Consider the following 24,104-nt stretch of genomic DNA (forward strand, 5'->3'; position numbering starts at 1 on the left):
TAATTCCTTTCCTAACACATTGCCCACAGAATTTCATGGCAAATTATTTTTTTAAAGCAACATTATATGTTAGCAATAACCAGGATGCTCAGATCTGCACTTTCAGAACATTTGAAGGCATGTTCAGAGATGAGGTTTGGCACCAAGTGTGTCAGATGGGGGATGGGTACAAAGTTTATATTGATTAGGTTTATTAAAAAAAATAAATTCTCTGAAATTTCATATATAAGCTGATTTCTATAGTTTTTAGAAATTATTATTTTAAGAAACAAACCTAAAGTCACAAAATCTCTCTCCTTCCCTCTCAGGCACACTCAGCTGGTGTAGCCAGGAGGCTGCTCCAGCCCTGCTCTGTTTTTACACTGAGGGACAGTAAATTCCAGGAGCATTGCAGGGCTCGGTGCTGGCTGTGATCACACAGCTGCTACTGCCTGGGCTTGCACGGGACCAGGGTGAGGTTCTCCAGTGCCCAGAGAGTGCAGGAAGGCTTTTCCAGCCCAGGAGCGATCCCAAGCATCGCCCCGTGGGCTCGGCACGGCTCGGAGCCGCTGGGGCTGCAGCACAGCCTGGCTCTTCTGCCTTGCTGCTCATGCATCAGGGAAAACGCCACGGAATAGGATGTTAGGTTTTCAATGCATTCTGTAGCAGCAGGGAAAGACTTCCTTTCCTTCCTTAATTCCACAATACCTCATTTTGGATTTATAAAACATTTGTAGGAAAAGTTCGCCAAAAAATGCAACTCCTCCTGACCAAAAATGGGATTGTTTAAAAAAATTTTTCCTCAGGAAATTTTTGGTTAATTTTGATCTAGCCTTTTAACATTTCATCTCCAAGCAGAAACAGAACAAAAGTCACAATTAAAGAAAATTCCCATCTAAAAAAAAATTTAAAATTACTACTTTCACCAGACAAAACTGGTTTTGATTTAAACTCCAACTTTTGTTGGCACAAATTTTTCAGGCAAGACATTCCAGACACCTTGAAATTTGAAGATAATTTGAGAATTATAAACATGACCACCTACCAGATCTGTAAAAGCTACTTATTTAAAACTTTTAAAATGCAAATATCCATCCATGCAAGTAAATGCCCATGGGGCAGACTTCTTTTTATCTGACATAACATTGACAACAGCTTCTTAAGCAAAAAATCCTGGGCTCCCAATAGTCCCACGGGGAATGCAGAGGGAGCACTTTGTGCAGGGAAGCTGGAGTCAGCCCTGCCATGCAGAGGTTTCAGAAGCTCCACTGAGCAGCATGGACATACCACGAAGAGCCTGGAATAACAGAGACCCACTGTCCCTCTAGGGCTTTCCTCATTTGATGCTCAGCTTTTCCTTTCAAGCAGTCTACATATCAAGGGTTAGCAGATCCATCTTTTGTAAATATCACTTCTACCATGCAACTTTCAGTGTTATATTTTAAATCAAAACACATCTTTTCATCCAGATGTAGAACACAATTTAATGAAAACTCAAAGTCTTCTGTTTTAGCAGACGCCTTTTAGCCTCCAAAAATCGTAGAAAATAATTGCCAATGTCCACCTCAGTGCAGATATATTTCACTGTAATCCACCCCAATGCATTTAATTTCTTTCCTTTCTTTGTTCTGCCCTAGTGCCATTTAACTGTCTCCCTCTTTACACATATCCTCACTGCTTTTATATATCCTTCATCTTATAAAGTGTGCTTCACCAACAGGCTAAGTAAACATTTACAGTGATATATAACACTTACTGACAACGTCAAGCCAAATAGACTGTGATCCAAGAACAGGCTTGATTTCCCTCAGTCTCCTCTCCTCAGGCAAAAGCTTGAGTGAATAGATGAACCCTGTTCTGCACCTTGAAGGTCAAAAGAATAGCTCTGACAAACCAACAGGGAAACAAATTCTGGGGCTGACAGATTTCCTCCAAGAACCGTCCGCCTCCAGCATCCCAATAACCAAACTTAAAGATTGCTAAGAAAATAATCCATTTATTAGGTGCTATCACAGCACAGAATAAGAAAAAATCACTGAAGCCCAGACAGTCGGCATGCAAACCGCAGCCCCACGGCTTCTAACCAGCACTGCAAATTAGGCTATGGCAGGCTTGGCATTGAGAGAAGCTTTTTGGTGTAACTGGGTTTTCATGCAATTGTACAGGCTTGGCTGCTCTGTCCATTATGATTTCATTAACCCCTTCAACAATTTTAAGATATTTAAATATCAACTTAAATTAGTTGCAGTAAACAATCCCCCATGTACTATCAAGCTGCTTCCCATTTTATTTTGCCTTAACAATCACTTCCGACTCTCCTTAGATTCCTCCTTCCCTCAAAAAAGCACCACATTCTCTCTCAGGAGTTCTCACCCGACTCTTTCTGACTGATTTTACAGAACGGAGGCTGTTTCTGCACAGGACTCACAGGTGCACTGGGAGGCTCTCCAGAGAAGCTGCCCCACACGGGCAGAGGGACCGAGCCCATGGCACAGCGCTGTGCTGCTCCCTGGCACCGGGACACAGGGACACACCCTGCCATGTGTCACTGCTGTGGCCACCCTCCTCCCAGACACTGCAAGTTCAGGCTGCCTTCAGCCAGCAGAGGTATGGAAGTGAGAGCGTGAGGAAGGAAAGCTGATGTAATGCCTTCCAGGAAAGTGATGAAAGAAAGAGGAAATAAATGTTTGCCTTTTTGTCCTCTTCTCGTCTCAGAGTCACTCATTTATATTATTAATATCCTTATTTTAAACTCTTTAAGAGAGTGCATCTGCACTCACTTCATGGGTTTCAGAAGTAAGGGATTGGGGGTTTTTTTTGAAAAAACTAACTAAGAAACATTTAAAAATCTTTCAGAAAGATAATCCCCTATTTCCAGTCCCCATCTTTCTATCCATTTGTGTGCCACAACCTCATGTCATAGTGGCTTGTTTTTTGGGGTTTGTGTTTGGTTTTTGTTAATGAGGTAAAATAATATAGTCCTGTACAGAGAATTCATTATTTCAAGTGTTGTCGTATTTTCACTTACTGCTTACAACAGTGAGGAGTAAATCTGAGTCTTTTCTGCAGTATAAATAAACTTGTATGTATCTTATGCAACTCATACCTAGTCTTTTATTTACTTTAGTTTATTTCTAAGCCTGCCATTTTCATGATTTTCCCTAAGGTAGTAGAAGATGAGCAATAATTTTATTACAAAAGATGCTACCTATACTTCTATAAATTATTTCCACATTGCCAGCAAGCCAGCACAGAATGAGAGTAAGAGATGTCTGCTGTAAATTTAATATAGCTGATTATTTTCAAGCAGATGGACAGAACAACAAATGCTGTAGCAAACATCCATCTAACCTGTCTGTTCTGAGTATTGCATTTCTGCAGCTCAATTTTATTTAAATGTTAGAAAATTCTGCTGTTCTCAGTATGTGCCAGAATGCAGAGCACTGATCATTCCAGAACAACCATTAATCCAGTCTGTGGTCAAGGAAAGAACATTGACTTTCAGCTAATAATCATTCTGGCATTACAGATAACATGTTTATAAAATGAGAGTGAGCCATGTCCTTGTATCTTGGTCAATGAATCCTGCAGTTTTATATTTATGATGATCTAAAAAAATCTATATTCAGACTCTTTTGTGAATCACCCTCCTAATTTCTCTCCTTATTTTTTGCAATAAAAAAAGCTTTATCTCTTTCAGTGACTTCTGCATTTATTTTCCAGAAAGTCTATGAGAAAAAAATGCTTCTTCAATGCACTTGGGACATCACTTAAGTGATGCTATCCAAATAACTGACCCACTTCCTGATGGCTTTGCTTTTAATGATGTCAACTTTTTTTTTTCTTTAAAAGAAGACAGCAAAACAAAACAAAACAGATCACTTAAAAAACCTCCCCCCCACCAAAAACCCCAACCCAGCTTTAGCTAGGAACACTTCCAAAGAGTTTTCCAGATAGTGTCTGAAACTTTCTGGTTTACTTTGAAAGTCCAACTGCAAAACTGCTTTTCAAGTTTTGGATTTTTGATTTTCATAACAGACAGGCCTTTTTTGCACAGTCCCTGCATATTGCAGGGTTAAGAGCAAATCCAGGGATGGGCCTGGAGCGTACTTTGGGTTTTAGTGAGAGTTTTCTGGTACTGCTGCTTGAACACTACTGTGACAGGCATGTGACCCTCTACTATTGCAAATTTGTGGTGGAAAAGAGACCCAGCATCTTCTGTTTAGGTTAAAAAAAAATCCTATAAATATGTACAAAGTTATTCATGGTGTCAAGCTTAGGACTCGGAAGAAAACAAAATCATAGACACCAAGATAAAAATAAAATGTCAGAAGCACATAGTAACATTTGTAAGTTTTTGGTCTCCAAAGTTGTGTCTTCCCCACTTTATGGAAATACTCTCTAGTCAATTTATTGAATTAACTTAGCACTGTCCACATACCACCTAGATTTCATTTCTAACACAACCAAATTACTGATAAGATACAATACAGGGACTGAATGTTTTTCAGTCAGCTTTTTGAGTTGAACACTAAGTATTTAAAAATAAAGCACATAAAGAAAACACCTTAGATTTACATCATCATAACCCTGTCACAGATTAGGAGGTTTTGCAGGTCAATTTCCCAATGTAAGATAAAGATATATTCAGGTTATTTTCGTACTTTTTTTTTTTCCTTTTCCTTTTATTTTTGCCCATACAAAAAAGGCCATAATGCAGAATTCAGAGCACCACAGTGTATCAAGTAAAAATTGAGCTCTGGTACATATTCAAAACAATCATCACTCAAAATTTCAGTTTAGGGGAAGTTCTACTGCATAAGCATGTCTGAAAAATGAAAAAAAGGTAACATTATTTTAAAAAACAAAACAAGAAGTCAAAATGTAAACTATGTGGCATAAACACAAGCCATTTGTGCCGAGGATCTGAAAGAGGCACAATTGTGATTTATTTTTATGAAATCAGCAGTGCAATAATGTCGTTGACATAGAACATGGAAACCTCTTCTGTTAGTTCCTATATTTAGACAAGCTGTAGCCTACCAGGGGGCTGCCACAAGTACATTCTAAAATATCATTATAGTTTGCTCTGTTATCACTTTAATTACAGAACTTCTGTCATTTTAAAACCGCTATGAGTAACTGAACACATATTAAAATTGTCCTCAGTTTATTACAAAGAAAATAAAGATAGATGAAGGTCATGGTTTCCTAATGTTATATATAATTTAAAATTGATCAATAAAGTAAGAATCTGCAAGAATTTCTACCCATCTTCTTGAATCATTTGTCCTTTTACATTCTTTTCCTGCTGTATAAAAAATGGATAAAGTTTCCTTCTACTAAGAGTAGCAGTAATTTTAGTGGTCCTTAGGGATCCCTGAGGCCAATGGAAGGGGTAAAGTCCTTTTTCCCTTCCCACAGACTGGGGTACACCCTGCAGGGGCTCACATGCAGGTGAAAGCGGCATTGGCAATGTTACACTTGATTTTGCACCCCAGGCTCAGCCCCCTGGTTCCTGGGGCCAAGAGGAGGAATAGAGCCTCTCCTGTTCCTGTGATAACCCCCCACGAGTTCCCTGCAGCCCCCAGGCAGCCCTGCTGTCCACATCCCAGCAGCAGGGAAACAGCTGCCCTCCACTCCAGCTCGTTTTCCTTCTAAAGCTCATGCAAGACCCAAAGAAATTCTACTCCAGATTTTAGCAATATGGCAAATACGAGACCAAACAGAAAAAAAAAGACTAGTTACTTTAAATAGACACTGAATTAAAGAAGAAAAAGGCTAAGAAAAAGATGTCAAAGTAATAGTAATTTACAGCTCCTGTGTGTTTAAAATTGCAATAAATCAGAGACAGATATTTTGACAGAAGAAAACAGAACTACTGTAACATGGGTGAAATTTCCCCATCCATGAGACTGTTAACTTGTATCCACTCATTTTGTTGAATATTAGTCATTCTACACAAGCTCACAATTTAAATTTATGTCATATCACCAAACAAACCAACAAAACAAACCAACAAAAGCCACAATCAAATTAGGAAAAACCCCCCCCCCCCAAAAAAAACCAAAAAAAGTCACAATCAAATTAGGAAAAAAAAAACAAACCCAAAAAAAAACCAAAACCCAAACCACCAAATCAGACAATCCCCATCTGAGAGGAGCTTCACCTTTTTTCACCTTTTTTGACCTGGTTAAGTAGAAATAGTGAGAATGAACTGAACTTGGAAAGAAAGAGAATTGACTTTATTTCTAATCTGTAGGTTTGCCAGGGCCGAGAAAGGCAGAGGCAAAATACTCGGTTACAGATGACAAGTGACTGTGAAAAGGAATCTTTGGCATCTGAAAAGATGGAAATAGCTAAGGAAAAAAGGAAGTTGAGGTTGGGGGAGAACTTTGAGTGAGATAGTGCCTTTCCTTCAACACTAAAGTAAATGTTCTTTTGGAAAATGAGAAACAAGTATGTTCACTTGTCCTCTCAATAGCAGAAAACATTTTATGTAATTCATTGATGTCTGATAGATCTTTATCTGACTTCCATGAGGTGGGCTCTGAATGCTAGAGGATGATCTATTTACCTCCAGAATATTTTAGTGAAATAGGGCAGATAGAGAAGACAGAGAAACTAAATTACTGACAGATGTGACACAAATCATCCCTGGTAAAACTCAAACTGAAGCCCACAGCCTAGATTAAGTTACTGACCACTGCAAAGCCATCCTTTCAAAGCCAATTATGCCACCAGTTACATACACCATAATGAGAAATAGATCAGCAGCTTTGGAGGTTACTTGCCTCTCTCTTTGTTTTTTCAGTACACCAAACATCTCCTTAGCACGCAGGACAGTTGGGAGGGGGTTGTGCCTGGCAGGGTAAGGTACTCGCTCTGTGAACAGCTGAGGTTACAGGGCACATCTTCATACCAGGACAAGATGTACAGCTTTGGTAACACAATCTCAGGAATAAAACACCAAGTGGGAAATGAATTCTTTCCAGAAGGCATAAGCAGGCTGTATTCTTTTTCATGAAATTGGGAGTTAAGATGGTTGCCTAAAATACTTTACAACATGATCTGATCAACAGGTTTAACTCATCACTGACAATTAACTGAATGGTTTCTCTTATATCTCTGTAAGGCTCAAGGGCAGCCAGGAAGCTAATTGAAGAACACTTTTGTCCTACCAGTCCTTAAAAATTAAAGGAAAAATTTAAAAAATACAATTCCTACCTTCCTGAACTCTTAATTAAAAAAAAACCAAAAAACCAAACAACCAAAAACCACAAAAAGTCTAGGCAGAAGGAATGCACTAAATCTATCTGAAAATACAGTTTAAAAAAAATATATCACTGTCACAAAGAACTGTATAATCTAGTTAACATATAAATATACAAAGCAAATCAAAAAGCTCGAACAGACAACTGTGCATACTGCCAACAGAAAATTTCAGCATACCATACATACATACATCTTCAGTATCTTCAGGACTCATATGACAAAGTCACTGTAGCCAAATGAAAAAGAACAAATGTATAATTCATGAGGAATAGCTTTTTAACACACCAGAGCTTTTGGCTGTCTAAAAATAGAGTTGTGAAACATAAAAAGCAGTATTATTGTCTCTAAGACTACAATCATATTTTATTTTCCTAATATTTTCCTCAGTAAAACCTATGGTTTGGAGCTCATTCCTATCTTTTGTAGACCCTTTTTCTCCTGTTGATTTATGTATCTTTACTGGAAGGCTTTAGAAAGGAGTATGTTTACTAGTAACATTCCTTTGAGCTACAATTGGTTTTTTTTTATTATGGCACATATTTGACACACAAATTGTGTGTCACAAAAAGATCACAAATGCAGAAAAACATATCCCCCACAGTCAAATATTTCTCCTGTGATACACCCTGTATGTAAGATAAGGCAATGGTTGAAAATGAATGCAATATAAAGACTGTCCAGCCTGACCTTCAGCTGTCCTTTGGGTACATCCATCACCTTTTATTTTTTTCTCCATTCAATGTAAACATCTGGTATATAAGTGAATTGCAATGTTACTACAAGAAATAATCCAGTTTTAAAGTTTGTGCAAGAATTAGAGAACACAAGTGCTAAATGACTGGACAAATCTGGACAACAGCAGCAAACACCAGAAAGGAAACAAGTATGCACACTCTGGTAACATAAAAATGCAGTACTTGCAAGATCAATTATAGATGATCTCACTTTTTTTTTAACATAGTTGTCAGGTAGCTTTGAAAAGGAAAATATATGTCATCTAGCTGACAAGAAAGCACCTCTTGTAGAAGATTAGACACAAGTACCCCGTTAAAGTTAAATACTAGAGACTTACATCTTCGTGGTAATACACATACTCCAAACCTGCTGCAGCCCGATGGACACACCGTAGCTCAACCCCAGAACTGTCAGCCTATATTATTTTCAGTACAGTAATTATTTCAGTGACCTACTTTTTCTGTGACCAGCTTCCTACTCTAGGCAAGAATCAAAGCATAAAGCAGGGAAGTTTGATTAATATTATCAAAGATTCCCCCTCTGGTTTAGACTCTACATTTGAGTCAACAGGAAAGAAACTTGATGTGGGCATTCTTGGTGAAAGTCTATTGCACACCAGAACACAGAGGTTACAGAGTCAGTGGTTTCCCCATAAGAAATGTGTTTTTATGTTGATTCCTCCTCTATTTTTTCCAGGATGTGGAGCAGTGTACATACTTTTTGCCAGCTGAGGACCCACAACATAAGAAAAATTGTGTGATTTAAGCCAGCCCATTACTTTCATTTTAAAATGTACCTTCAGTTGGAGAAGAAGGGCAAATAAAAGTGGTCTCAGCATAAATGTCCTGCATTTATTAACATAGGTTTACATTTCACTATTACCCTAGTTTCTTCCTCACTTCAGGAGGAAAAAAAAATCTATTATTGTTGCCATGTAAGAGGCGGCTTGTCTCCCAGTTGCACAGGACCTCTTGAACTAAAAATATATTTGGGCAAAAGAAAGGATATGGTTGGGAAAGGCTCTTCCTTTTGTATCCTGAAAGGGGTGAGATTCCATCCTAGCGGATCAGTTTCCTACCAGCAGCTGCTGATCACCACAGGAGCAGCTGGAATATTCAAACCTTCATCACTTTTCAGGTTGTGAAAACTAAGGACCAAACTTGTCCCTAAATAAATCTTTTGCATATCTCACCAATAGAAGTATTAGTCCATTATTTATCTTCCTCTGTGGAAGGAAGCCGCCTTCCCAGCTGCCCAGAACCATTTCACCGTCAAAACTGTCACTACTTTTAAACTTGCCAAGGGCTACTTCTCTGAGCTCTATTGTCACTGACTCATCAAATCTGAAATGATGTCTCTGACCTTTGAATCAGTTGTCTTATTTCTCTTTTGACACCAATGACAACTAGAGGAAAAATGTAGATGAAACACTCAGAAAATAACAGTGAAAGCAAGCTGACAATGCCAAATCCATCTAGGAAAGCATCAGTTCTTAAAGATGCTGAATGCTCTGTGTGAAATAAAGATGCTCTCAGCAGTTGCTGCTTCTTTGGAATTCAGTTGTTAAGCTCTAAATATTTTGACTAAAAAATTAAAAAGCAGAGGGATACCTGCAGCCTTCTCCAGTGACTTTCAGTGCACACAGAAGTGTCAAAGACCTTGCATAAGAGCCAGTTTTACATAAGGCTGAAATCTCCTGTACACGGTGAGGCCAAGGAAGAAAATCTTATGGAACACTGGGGAACAGCCAGTCCTTTTCATCTGTCTCCCACCACCGTTGCATTCACTGCACCTAGCTAATTGTAACTCTCAAAAATCAAACTGTGAGGATGCTTCCCCAGGCAAAATAATTTGATCTGTCCATGTCCAATATATTTACCCTTTAGATCACTTAAAATGCAGCAAAAACTATTCAAGTTGTATAAGATAATGCAATATATAATTAATTTTGCACAAAGCCCAAAGTTTTAAATTGAATGCTGATAAATGCAAAGCTGGTAAATCCCTATTTGTGATCATCCAGCCTGAAATGCTGTGCTGATCTTTAAACAGTCAAAATTCACCCAAGCTATTGATCTGTATGATGGATCTCCTTTAGAAATTATGGTCCCTTTTATGAATCCCTTTGAGCTCTCCCAGGCAAATGGAAGACTTGACTTTCACACATTTAATGGCTAATATTAACCAGGAAGGAAGGCAGCTCTTACATTTGCTCACAAATCACTTCTGAATAACTCTTCCTCCAGTGTCTGTCTCTCTGATCTTTGGTCTCCTTGCAGCATTTCTAACATGAGGACATCAACCCACCTTTTTTTTTTTTCTTCTTCTCCTGTTTTCACTGCAGAGATTATCAGAACACAGTAGCAAACATTTCAATAGAAAATAAAATACAAAACTCAAGGGACAGCGCTACCCCAAACTGTCAATTGCAATAAAACATGAGTATGTAACAAATCTCAGCAAGACAAAATCATTCTAACATACTGGTAAAAACTGAGTGCTGGAAAAAAAAAGGACTTTGGTCATATGAAATGCATGAAAGGAAAAAAGGAGAAATGCCAAAGGAGGAAAGAATTACTCCTACTTCTGTGACTTCTTGAATAAATGACCTATTTCTAATTTGAAGCTGGATTCTCCCAAAGAACTACCATTGTTACAGATTTTGTACATCAAAGTTCAAACTGCAAACTACTCTGCTATTACTGGATATAATAGAAAGAGGAATTTCCTATAAATAAGCACACATAGGTATTGAGACACTGATGTCTCAATTTCCTATAAATAAACAGACTTAGGTATTCAGTACTAAATATCAAAAATTAATGCCAAATTGTAAAACAATATATGAAAAAGACTAACTGCATGATGCTGCCTCAGAATATGTAATTCATCTATCATGTACAGAAACAGAAAGAGTTTAGTTCTGAATGAAAGATTTGTGCTCCAAACTAAATTGGGTAGCAGTGTATTCATACAATCTGGAGTAAAATCCTAAAAGATAATTACTTGCTCCAAACAGAAATTTATTTCAGTCCCTTTTCTAACCAGTCTCAAATTTGTCTTTTGAAGTATCCTGTCTGTGCTTGATTTGGGAATTATTTTAATTTCTGTTGTTTGAGTGAAGGTGGTTTGGTGAGGAGGTTTTACTCATCTGCTGATAGGCACTAAATTATATTTTACTTGATTTCTTGTGCTGCCCTTTTAGTGATGTAAATCTGTCTAGCTGTTTCTAACAGGAGCTTTAGGATGGAAACAACAATCTAATTATAACTCACATTTTCAATCCAATAAACTATATAACAATGATATTTTTGCCTCATACAGACTAAAAAAAGAGTGAGAGTGAGCACAGTTTCCCATTCAGTCTAAACAGTCTATAGTCACAAAAAAAAAAGAAAGAAAATCACAAACCAAATTTAAATATGTATTTGATTTAATTCTCTCAATTTAAAAGTTCTCAATACTCAATCACCCTGCACATGTATTTGCTCTAATTTTAACACTAGTAACTTCAGGAAATGTCCATCAGGCTAACAACCACCATGGAACTGTAACATCTCATGTTGCTGAACAAAACCAAAAGCAGCCAGCACGTGTTCTGTACTCTGAGGGGATGGTACAAATGCTTGTGACAAATTATGGAATGGAGTTTAATCTTGCATGACTTCAGATTTTTAAAATATATTTTTCAAAAAGTTATAGCATGTAATATGTGGTTTCCATAAGCACCATTAATTCTTCCTTTGCCCTGTTTCTGACTTACCTGACTTTAAGTCATGAGAGATCTCAGTTTGTCTGTCTAGTCACAAGAGACCCATGTCCAAAGAAACAACCACAAATAACCATCTCAATAAAAAGAAAAGCTAAAGGTTTGGACATTACATTATACTTGATAATGTGTTTCATCCAAGGTGAAATTGTGTTATTACATAGCTGAGATTTCCAAATCTGTTTTAAGGACATGTACACCACAACAAGGCATTCAAGGCTCTTGATCATTAAAAATGTTACTCACTCAAGGAACAATTAGGACAAACATTGGTTGTCAGAGATAGTTGGCATTGCATTACAGAACTTAAGGTCAGTGGCATTTTGCTTTCCAGGTGTAAAAAGAAAAATTCCTATAGGAACACTCTGTTTAAAACATCCAGATATTCCAGTTTTAAAATTCCATTTAAAGTTACTGAATTATGCAAAAGAAATAGCATCTACTTACCATGTCAGTTTGCTGGGATACGAATCACACATTTCAGATTCAAATATTTTTGGTAAAACAGGTTTCCAAATACATAAATACATTCAGAGATTCTGTGGAGAAAGTAGAGATGCAACATCAGTGATTGTGCAGGGTCTGTTGTTTAGGAATGCTACAGAATACAGTTACAGTATTCCAGTGTTATTATATATTAGCCTTATGACAATTTTGAAAGTATCTTTTTATAAAAAATTGGGAATTTTGGTATACATATTTTTTATTTCATACAGAGTCAGTCTGTCTCTTTTAGGAACACCATGTCCTGGAAAAAAAACCTTTTTTTTTTTTTTTTTAACAAGAGAACAAGAATTTTCTATTCAGCTACAATAATCACTTTCCAGCTAGCACATTCATCAAAGAATGAGCAATTCACTAGGGTAACATATGCAGCAGTTTGCTTGTATATATTCATATTGTCTTCTGCCTGAAAAGAGTTAAATAGAGCATATAAATGATGAATACAGAGCGTCTTGGGATACAAAACAACTAAAATGGGTTAATTAGTGAAAAACATGCATCAGACTACAAGGCTCAACTGTAAATGTTACGGTTTTTAAAACCTATTATATCTGCTGATAATATTTGGGATTATGGATAATACACATAAAAAGATGTTCATTTCCAAAAGGAGTTGAGTGGAAGATATTAAAGAGTAGGAAATATTCGTTGTTTGAATAAGAGTTCAGATGCATTCACATTAAACATACATTAGCGAATACATTTCTTTGACATGCTCATATATAAGCATAATACGTAAGTGACCTAGAAAACACAGACATTGTGTAATCAATGACAAAAATATTGAGACAGATAAGCCCTGAGATCTTTGATCAAATACATTCTTTGGCAAACAAGCCAAACACGCTATCCTGACAGATAACACTCCGGGGAGCGGTGGCAGCGTGCCTGTGCCAGCTCCGCCCGCGGGCGCGCTGCGGCAGCCGCGCTGCGGAGCCCGCAGCCTGCCTCTGCCTTCCCTGTGCTTTGTCACCTCACAGAGCTGACCCGGCTGGGAGCCCGCAGCCCCCGCTCCAGGGCCGCTGCCCACTGCCAGCCTGCCTCTGCCTTCCTTGTGCTTTGTCACCTCACAGAGCTGACCCGGCTGCTGGCACTCTGACAAACAAGAAATACACTCGCAGGTTGGTGAGAAAGATGTGTTTTATACAAAGAAATGCTGTGATCGCCATTTGAGGGCCAGCAAGGTATTTAGGATTTTTAAGGACCTTTTTGTCTACCTGAAAGAGTCATGCACAGCGCTGTTGTTGCAAATTTGGCCTATACTCTTCTTTCTGGAAAACCAGCGAGATTTGCAAGCTGGTTGAAGTGAATACTAGCATGCCATTGGTCTGAGTTTTCTCCTCTGATTCCCTGCTTGGTTTGCTGTGTTGTTGTCTATGGGCTTCTGAAGAAAGAGACACCAGAACAGAAGGGATAAATCTCCTCCAAGGTCTGTAGTTGAAGAGATTCCTGAGAGCCTGAAACACGCTAATTCAAGATAATAATAGTCCTTTGGTTAAAACAATGTTCTGGAACTGAGAATATCTGCAGTGATAATACTGTTTCATAAAGTCTTTGAAAACCATCATGACATAGATGTGTGGCTCCCTGTGACCTGTGATCACCCAATTCAATTTATATGTACAATGTGCTAAACAGGAGAGTGAAATGCTGATAGAAAAAGCATGAACTTGTGACAGAGCAATAAAGTTTGCTCCAATCAAAATAAAACAATTAGTGAAGCATTTAAACAAATACCTGTGGTTTTTAATATCAGCATTAAAGTGAAACTGTAAAGCCTTCTTTTTAAGTTACGCATTTTTGAAGTAAAAACGACATAATTCCAAACATGTAGACAAAATCTTTCAATATATGGATGTTCTCAATTTGGGTTAGGCAATTGACATTTTAAATATGGGTAGGAAGAGGATATACATCAGAGTATGCAGATAGAAATGTTAAAATACATATTTTATTTTGACAAGTAAAAGCTCTGTCAGAAGATCTTTGATTCACAAAGCTGGAATACATTCATAGTTTTGAAATATGATCCTTTATCATATTCACTTCTTAGACAAGTTAATGTCTTAAATACAAACAAATGCACATCAGACAGAATCCAAGCCTGATTTGCTTGAGGGGCTGTAGGAATAATAATAAAGAAACTACTATTAAGTAGATTTAGCATGAAAGGGAATGACTTTTTTCAATCTTGTCTTATTTGTCTGAAAAATAAGTTCTACCATTTTAGTGTGCAATACACGAGGTATCTATTAATAACCACATTCAACTTAACAAGTTTTTCATTCTGAGGTGGTGTCTAAATATTTCCTATTGTCCACATATAACTGACAAATGGCAATCCAAACAAATACTTTCAGTAAAATACAAATAAATTTGTCTAACAAAGAAAATAATTATGGTTTATACTGAAATATTTCCATTGTGGAAACAAGATTGCAGCTGACACTCAGTAAGAGGCTTTATAAAGAAAAGCACTGAATCTTTGCATCTTCTGGAAATGCCACCTTTTCAGCACAAACAGTATTTCAAGTCCATTATAAATGCTGCAGTTGCAGACTAATTTTTTTTTTCCTCCTTATTTTCTGCCATCTTTGACATCATTCCTGATAGATCCAATACAGCATTTAGGTTGGACATTAGGAAGAAGCTTTTTCATGGAAAGGGTGCTTGGGCATTGGAAAAGGCTACCAGGGAGCTGGTGGAGTCACTGCTGTCCCTGGAGGTGTTTAAGGAAACACTCAGGGCCATGGTCTGGTTGCCAAGGTGATGTGGGGTCACAGGTTGGGCTCCATGACCTCAAAGGTCTTTCCCAACCTCACTGATTCTGGCATTCTGTGCTCTATATGTATAAAATCCATAGAAACTAGGAGTGTAGCAGAAGTCTGACTTTTTTGGTCCTTCTCTGTAAGTAAACACCTTTCATTTCAAATTATTGACTATCTGCCACCCCCAAACATGGCTTGCAGTTCCTTATTACACCCCAGGACACTTCTTTATGTTAAGTACATAAAGAAGTGTGAGCTTTGTACCACCAGCACTAGCTAGGAGCTCTTCAGGGCCTTTACATTTAAATTGTTGAATTCATTTTCGGCGCCTTTGGATGTAATTAGCCATATTCACTAAAGGGTAACAAAATCACATAAAAGGAACTTACAAGTTTCTTGCAAAATTGGGCTGATATATTTATAACAGGGTCTCAAAGCTACAAATTTGATGAACAACACACTGAAACCAGAGGTGAAGCTGCAAAGTTCCTGTGAGTCTGATGTCTGAACAAGATGCAGCAATGTGGTATTTTGTGATGACAGTGTGTAATAAAAATGGATACAACAGAGCAGAAGTCTATCCATGGAATTTGCATTCCCCAAGCAAAGTCACCAGATACCACAGTACCTGTGGTACTGTCAATATCATCTTGCTAAATACCAACTTCGAAAAATTGAATTTTCTGTCAAAAATCTGTTTTGTTTCCAACCTTTAACATGACTTGCCTTGAGGAAAGATATGTTTTATTACAGTATAAGCAAATGTGCACCCAAACTGCCAACAGATTAACTGGTGAAAGCCATCCCTCCTCCTGTGCTATGTCCTTGTATAGTCAGTTGTGGACTGCAATCAAGTGCCAAGACTCCCCAAAAACAGAACAATGAAAAGGTTTTCTCACCTCTCAGTTTGAAGGAGAAGGTGAGTTTGATCCCTCTAAGTAAAAATTAAAGGCTTTTAAGAGTAAATAAATTTTAAATCAGAAAGAGAATAGAAAGGTTATGCATAGCCCCTATAGGAGAATCTATCTCTGGTTTCTACTGCAATATTGTATATGGACTGGAGCTTCCACAAAGCTTATATAAAGACTCCATTAATCTGATAAAAATATCAGCAGGTGTAGGAATAAAATCAGACAAAACATGAGGTGTTGTGCAGAGAGGCTCCTGAGGGTTTCTCTCCAGTGGCAGGGAGACAGAAGGCATGTGGGCTGAGGTTGGATCAGGCCCTTGTTGCTGTGCCAGAATGGCTGGGGACAGCTGCCAGAGGGGGTGTGTTAGGGAGGGCTGATATCCTCAGGGTGGTTGCTTGATTGGAAACATCACTTATCACCTTGATACCACTGCCTTACAGAAGTCAAAATAGGCAGGCAGAGCAGGAGGAGGATCTGAAGTGTGAACATACAGAAGCTTCCCTGCTGGTGGATGCGCTGGTGACAGTAGGTTATTTCTGCAGCCACTGGAGGAAGGAAAATTCCTGTGTGCTTTCAGGAGGATTTTTGGATGTGCAGCTCTATTAAGACCTTGAAGTTAAATCCTGTGCCTGCACACACTCAGTGGTTCTTTGGTGTCATTTCTCAGGCAATTCCCATACTATATACTGTGTAAATTGAAAATTTTCCAGTTATCTATGGTCATTGAGCATTTAGGTTTGCTGTGCAGTTGCACAAGAGCCAGCATGTGCCCTGGCTGTACATTAGAGCTCCTCCCTGCACTGCAGCACATCCAAACACAGACAGGAAGTACTGGCAATGCATCTCTCAATAGATGGTCAGGTAAACCCTCAGAAGGAACCCGTCTTTTTGAATCAGTTTTGGCTGTCTTGATGTCTAACACTCCACATAGTCATCATCTCTGTCTCTTAGAGTATGTTTCCTCATTTTCTTGGTCCAGTAGAATAAGTTATTAACCTGATTCTAATCCAACAGTTCTCCTGTCCAAACTGAAACAGCTTCCTGCCTTCCTCCTTTGGGACTGAGGCTATGAAGTGGCCACTGAGAAGGCCAAAGAACAGGACAGCCCTCTGCCACAGCTCTTGGTCATCATATAGGCATGAGAAGAAATTTTTCCCATTTGCTTGTATCTCACAGAGGCCCCAAATATCATCAGAAACAAACCCATTCACATAAACAACTGCTTCTTTAAGAGACAATTAAATCTTTCTGGAATGGATTAAAACTTTATCACAGAATAAAAGACCTAAATTAAAATAGCTTTATCTTATCCTTGGCTAGAAACTTCCTTCAAGTATCTGTTCTTACATTTACCATTCTAAATGGAGGAACAAAACATAGCAGCCTACATAAATTGTCTACTAGAAACCCTGCAATTAAAAATATGACCAGGAATAACCCTGCATTAGAAAAATAACTGTGAAGTTTGCCTTATTGAAATCAAATGTCTTAGCCACAACCACAAAGAAAGTGTCTGCATTTTCATAGTAAAATTTCTGTTCCATTAAGAAAATAGTTTCTATATTAGAAACAACTGACTTGCTGCAAACAAATTTCACTAAGTTCCTTACTAAAAGAAAATGCAAGAATCAATTAAGTGCTAAAAACATTAAAAGAAACAAATAGGAAACCAAGATGAAATATTAGCAGCTACACATTCTAGAGTTTAGACTGTTCTTGTAGATAATTAATAGGGTCACATTATTTAACTGAGACATCATGCATTCTGCCACATGTCATTCCTTAACCAGCCAACACATATGAACTATGCTTACAGGATAGAAAAAGATTGGGAAAGATTGCCTTTGCAGTGAGATGAAAATGACAGATGCCTTTTTCAGTGAGGAATAGAATACAGGATTGAGGAATTTGCAATGGTCACTTAAGCTAAAAGGATGGCCATATGATGTGTTTACATTGCACAAGAGTATTATTAAACATATTTAGATAAATGCCCATGTTCTCACTTTCTATGCTTTGTCAGATTGCATACAAAATGTAATTCAAATAAAAAGATGTAAAACCTTGCAACCACTGCAAACAGCCTTGTAAGTAGCTGAATAATTCCACCACCTCTCAGATTTAACTTTCCCATTAGTGGTTGTGCAACCTGATAAATTAGGGGGGCAAGGTAGGTAAAACAGTTCAGCTTAGTCTAAATAGAGTGTTAATCAAAATTGGAAAATACAATCAAATCCCAGGATTAATTCAAGTAATTATTATGTCTGAAGAAAAAAAAAAAAACAACTGCTTTTTTTATTTCATAACACTTGCTACTAATTACAGTAGGTTTTCATCATTTATTTATCATAAATATGGACCCTTGTCTAGGTACACAGCTACATCAAGAGAAACATGAATCACAGAACAGGTCAGGCTGGGAGGGAGCTCAGTGGATTGTCCACTCCCACCTCCTGCTCAAGCAGGGTCATCCCAGAGCACACAGCACAGGATTGCAGCCAGAGGGTTCTGGAATCTCTCCAGTGAGGGAGACTCCACAGCCCCTCTGAGCAACCTGTTCCTTTACACGATCACCTGCACAGTAAAGGAGTTTATTGTGTTCAGCTGGAACTCCCTGTGCATCAGCTCCTGCCCTTTTCCTCCTGTCCCACTGCCTGGCACCACTGGGCAGAGCCTGGCCCATGCTCTGAGCCCTCCCTACAGACACTGACTCTGATGAGGTCCCCTCTCTGTCATCTCTTCTCCAGTCCCAGCTCCCTCAGCCTTTCCTTGTAACAGAGATGCTCCAGTCCCCTCATCACCCTTGTCACTCTCTGCTGGACTCCCTTCAAGAGCTCTGTCTCATGCTGAGGAGCCCAGAACTGGGCATAGCACTCCAGATGTGCCTCACCAGGGCTGAGTAGAGGGGTAGGATCACCCCCTGTGTGATGTCTGTTCTTCCTAATGCACCCCAGGATCCCTCTAGCCTCTCTGGCCCCAGGGACACAGTGCTGGCTCAAGAACATCTTGTTCTCCACCAGGTCCCCCACATCCTTCTCTGCAGAGCTGATTCTAGCAGGCTGATGCAGAAGTTGACTTGAACCTGCAGGCTCAGGAAGAGGACTAAATAGGCATCTTCCCTACTCCTCCTCGCATGCCTTGGGCATGTAACTCCATTTCACAGTGGTGGGACCTGTGCATTCACTTCCAAGTGGGACAACGTGTATCTGCCTTTGATATTCCAGACAATACAGCCTGTTATTAAATGCTGTTGGTTAATGTAAAGGATCTTTCAGAAAGCCCTATTATGTTCACCCATGAAGACAGTTTTGAAAAAATGCAAATACAATAAATGCACTGATCACATTTTAACTTGACAAGAGAAGGACTTGGAGTTTGCTACTAAATTTAGTACAAAAATCCAGAGGTCTATTTGCTTCCTCTCTTTAGAAAATTTTTTGATTGTCTAGACATGCTAAGAATTTCACTGTCCAGTTTCACTAAATACTACCTTCTGTAACTGTGAACAAACTACTCCCACAAGAAATAACCTCTGAAAAAAAGTTTTACATTTCATTGGTACCTGACCAGCCAGGAAACTCTGTATTGACCTGAAATAGTTCAGTAAAGATGTGAGAATCAGAGAGGACACAAAGAAGAAAAACAGACGTTAGCAGAAAGAAGCATGCCTTGGGTTTACCTAAAAGCAACAAACCAGAGAATGAAATCCTGTTGACCTGCAGTTTTATGATGCTTGGAGAGCACCACTTGTCTCATGCAAGAGAAGGGAGACCTTCGATTTGGTTATAACAAACACTATTGTAATAGGAATCAGGGACAGTTAAATGCACTTGGCAAATTTTAAAGGATATGAGTATGTCCTGAGGGTTTCCAATTTGGCCTAGTAATTTTATAATAAACTGTAGAGAGACTTTTATCTGTGCTTTGTGTTCAGTGAAGTCACATCAAAGAAAGGAATGGATAATTTACATCCATTTGGAAGTTACTCACCATATGCCTTGGATAAAGATACTACAGCACTGCTTTAACACACTCTCCTCAACCCCTGTCATTAAGATGAAACGTGTACATGTATGAAATCAAGTTCTAGAAAATTCACAGGCTGGCCATGCTCCCCGTCTTTCATCTCTGTTCAAAGCCTCTAGAAGCCCTCACACCAGTCTCCATGGTTTTTGCTCCCAAGCATCTGCCCGGCCTCTTCAGCACTGGGCTGTGGCAGGGTCTTTACAAGAAAGCAATGAAATGCAACTGTGAGACTGATACCTTTGATAAGATGACTGATAACCTTTGTACTGTATCTGGACTCAACAAGAGGTCACTAATCTTACAAGGACCTTCTTGAGTCTGCATGCATCTCCATGAAAGTTTTGGCAGAAATTTCCCTTAGGAAGAACTTTAAAATAAGGTAGTGCATGAAAAAGCTTTTGATAAACCTGAAACTTCAGCTAAAGACCTGAAGCTTCTAATTCCCTTAGTTGTGAAGGCTACATTCAAAGTTTCAAAGACAGTGTTTTAAGAGACAGATTGTGGAAATGATAGCTCTGATTCATTAATTTTGTCTGTTCACCAGAGGGAAGAATTAGCTTCAAATCCACTTGATCAACTGAAATAGTGATACTAAAACTAAAGACACTTGGAGATTATGCTGCTCACAAGATCTGCATGAATTTTTATTGTTATCATTTTCTGATACAGCAAAAAGGTTTGGCGACATTCCAACATAATTTTCATTTTTCAAGCCAATTCTGGAATAAAATAGAAGAAATATAATGCTCAGCACTTGAAGCCTGATATCAAATAGATCATTCTGGGGACAACAACTACAGCAACAGAGCAGAGATGAGGTTTGAGGTGATTAAATGTTTGCTGGTGCAAAGTAACTACAGCACACTCTTCAGAGACATGAGGAGGGTGTAGGCATTAAGAATGGTCTTTTCTAGGACTAAGTTGGAAGGGAAATCAAACACTCCTGGTGCATCCTTCACCATAAGCTCCTTGCAGACACTGCTGAATCACTGACACTAGTACAAAGTGGAGACAATTCAAGGGAATATGAACATAGATAAATCCTCAGAATCCAAAACAAATCTCATTAAAACAAACAAACTAACAACCCCAAACCAAAGAAAAAACAACCCAAAATAAACGAAACTCAAAGTGTTATCCTTACTACAAGCTTATCATTCTCTGCCTGGAATCCCTTCTATAGCTACAGTCATAAGTTTAGGAGTCCATCTTTCTATTCAGGTTCCTTGGTGGTTTTCATCTGCAAATTGTTAATAAAGCTTGGTCTTTGTCAGCCTATGTCTGACAGATTATATGTAATTAAAGTTTCACAGTCTAGTTCATATCTCTTCAAGTTATACTTCTTTACAGCGCATAATATGATTTTGTAGGTAATAGTCTTTCATGAGCTACAGCAAGATCTTTCACAAGGGTTGGAGACTTCCAGGGACAGAGAATATTTCATACATCTGTAAGTAAAATCACCCAAGGCTCCATAATAAAATTAAGGTAGGGTCAATTTCTGATGTAGGAACACATATAATTACGAAAATAGGAATCTAAAGAATCAAAAGCTACAATTTCTGTTTAGATATAAAATAACAATCTGTGTAACTTAAAAAAAGTAAATAGGTATTATGCTAAAGCTGATTAAAATAAAATAAACCAAAATAAATCTTGATAACTATTATTATAATCAACTGTGACTTCCCTGAGATTCTCTCTTTGAATACAAAAATATAAATGAAAGGTTTTGAGAATTAAGACTAAACTATGGCCAGAAGTGTTTTTTAAATATTTCAAGACATTTCAGAAAATGGTATGACATTTCCCCTAAATGCCAAATAAAACCAAGAATGACTATGTATATCCATAAAGTAAGGCACGTAGTCTTAAAATCCAACAACTATAATTAAAAAATGAGCTCCTCTAAAACAGCAACAATTTAAACTGTGAGCTTATTTGTCACTGAGAACATGAGAAAAAATAAATCTCCAGCCATGCCAGCAGTGTTAAATTTTCACAATTTGGAAATGCAGTCATCAGCCTTGCTGAAAAACAGCCACCGAATCAGGCTGTGGAGAATGGCGCCTTTGTTGCACATGGTATGCACTGACAAAAGATTAATTCTTTGCATTGTTAGAAGGACTGACTGCTTCTGAACAAACCACCACTATTCAAACTTGTCAGAACAAGCTTGGAGAAAACTAGATAAGAGCACTTGAGGGATCTGTACACAGAGACAGCTGAACTGGAAGTGAAGTTACATACACGAATTAACTATTGTGCGGTGCAGCTTTAATTACCTCAATTCCTTGGTCTTGTTTGTAGCAACGATATTCCATTTTCCAAAGTTCTTATTTCATGTATGTTTCAAGGCACACAGGTTGCATGCTTTTGGTCTTCAACAAAAACTCTGCTGCTATCATGTGGTGACGGGTACTTCACATTGAAATATTAATTTCCAAGATTGTTCAGATTTAGTTTAATTTTAAATGCAGTGATTTATGATTTTAAATTACTGTGCCACACATTAATCCTGTACAACACGTGACATTCAGGATTGCCTACAGATAGAGCTTTCCCATACAAAAAAAATTGATGGTTATGAACTGCACCTGTTTCTACCAGCCAGACTATCTTCCACTGTAAGTCTACATTGTGCTAATAATTATCAGATTAGTATTTAACTGTTCTTTCCCAACAGTTGGTATAAACTGGGGCACACACATCCCTTGAGATCTGAGCCTGCAGCAACCTAGGCACATGTGTCACCACACACACCCTGATTCCCACTGAGCTGTCAAACAAGCTCTGAGCATTAGAGAGAAAGGTCAGTTCCTCTGATGAGGAGCCACCTTCGTACCTCAGAAGCTCTGGCTGAAGAGGCTTTAAGGAAAAGTTTCTTCTCAAAGAATGGGTTAAGGGTGGAGATTGTTATTCAGGTGACACAGAAAGAAAAAAAAAAACAGGGGAACTGCATTCGTGTTGATGCTCTGAATCTAGATTAGAAATTAAGATTTAGAAATAAAGCATAATGACATTCACACAGCCAAAAGTACTATGCTAGAGAAGCCCAAGTGAAATTGAAGATACAAGATGAGATGAATGGAAATGGTCTTTTAGGAGACAATATTTGCAATAAGAGAGCTAAAAAAATCAAAAATCATAGATACTACTACTAAATAAATAGGCTTCTTGTGATATTTTCCGAAGTTTACTTACTTTAGTAAAAATAATGGCTGTCTACTCCAGTACAACATCTTTTTGGTGTCAAATCATTTGAAGTTTTTACTCTTCACCAAGTACTAGCTTAATTAGTTATATATCACAGATATATATTTAACTCTGCTTCATATTTATCTGAGTAATACATATATATTTCTACTATCTGGGTATTAAAACATACAATTGGATCACATAATAGTAAAAAAAATCAAATAGATCAAATATAATCAAAAAATACTTCAGTGCATCAGCACTTCCATAAAATTGGCACATCATGCTTATTTTCACACTTGGAAAAAGACTAGAAATGTCACTTGACTGTCTGATATGTTATATCAGTAAACTTCTGTAAATAAATGAATAAAGCTGTATTATGGCCAAATGGGAAGAGTCCTGCCCACAGAAGAGTGACATAATTAAATCTGCTGCTAAGTACATTCTGTGTTGGATGCTTCTATCCCTGCCTTAGGAGATATCAGGCACTTCCAGAAAGGATTGTTGGGGTTCTTCAGTTGTTGAGGAACCCTGATCTTAGCTGTGAAAAGGTAATTTCCTTGCATGGTATTTTTTGGTATTTATCTTACATGCAGATTGCTGACAAATACAAGGACAACAGAACAATTAGGTGATTGCATTGCTTTTACCATTATACCTATTTTAACAGCACTGCAACTGTAAATGAATTAATATATTTTTAAGGGTAAATAACACTATTCAAGTGTTCAGAATTCTAGATTCATAAGTGAGGTGTGCTTTACAAAGATCCAGTTGCAATAACACAAGTTGAGGCAGAGGTAGGTACACTAATTTTTTAAGGGGAATCTGTGTCCAAATTTAATACTCATGGGATTAATTTTTTGTTCCACTCTTACATTTCATACCAATTTCCTCTTGTGATTGTAATTTGTTTTTATTTTGGGGTTATAGTAA

The 24,104-nt window shown here is 38.0% G+C and overlaps 1 long non-coding RNA gene across 1 annotated transcript in view; it reads right to left on the minus strand.

The window, feature by feature from the left end:
* Nucleotides 1-24,104, minus strand: part of LOC120510464 — a 216,870-nt gene that overhangs the window by 67,310 nt on the left and 125,456 nt on the right. Inside the window, exon 3 of the long non-coding RNA XR_005629501.1 lies at nucleotides 12,206-12,297. This is a non-coding gene — a long non-coding RNA (uncharacterized LOC120510464). The remainder of the gene's footprint in view (nucleotides 1-12,205; nucleotides 12,298-24,104) is intronic.

Source organism: Passer montanus, unplaced genomic scaffold, assembly GCF_014805655.1.
Source record: "Passer montanus isolate IOZ18808 unplaced genomic scaffold, ASM1480565v1 scaffold58, whole genome shotgun sequence".
Lineage (NCBI taxonomy): Eukaryota > Metazoa > Chordata > Aves > Passeriformes > Passeridae > Passer > Passer montanus.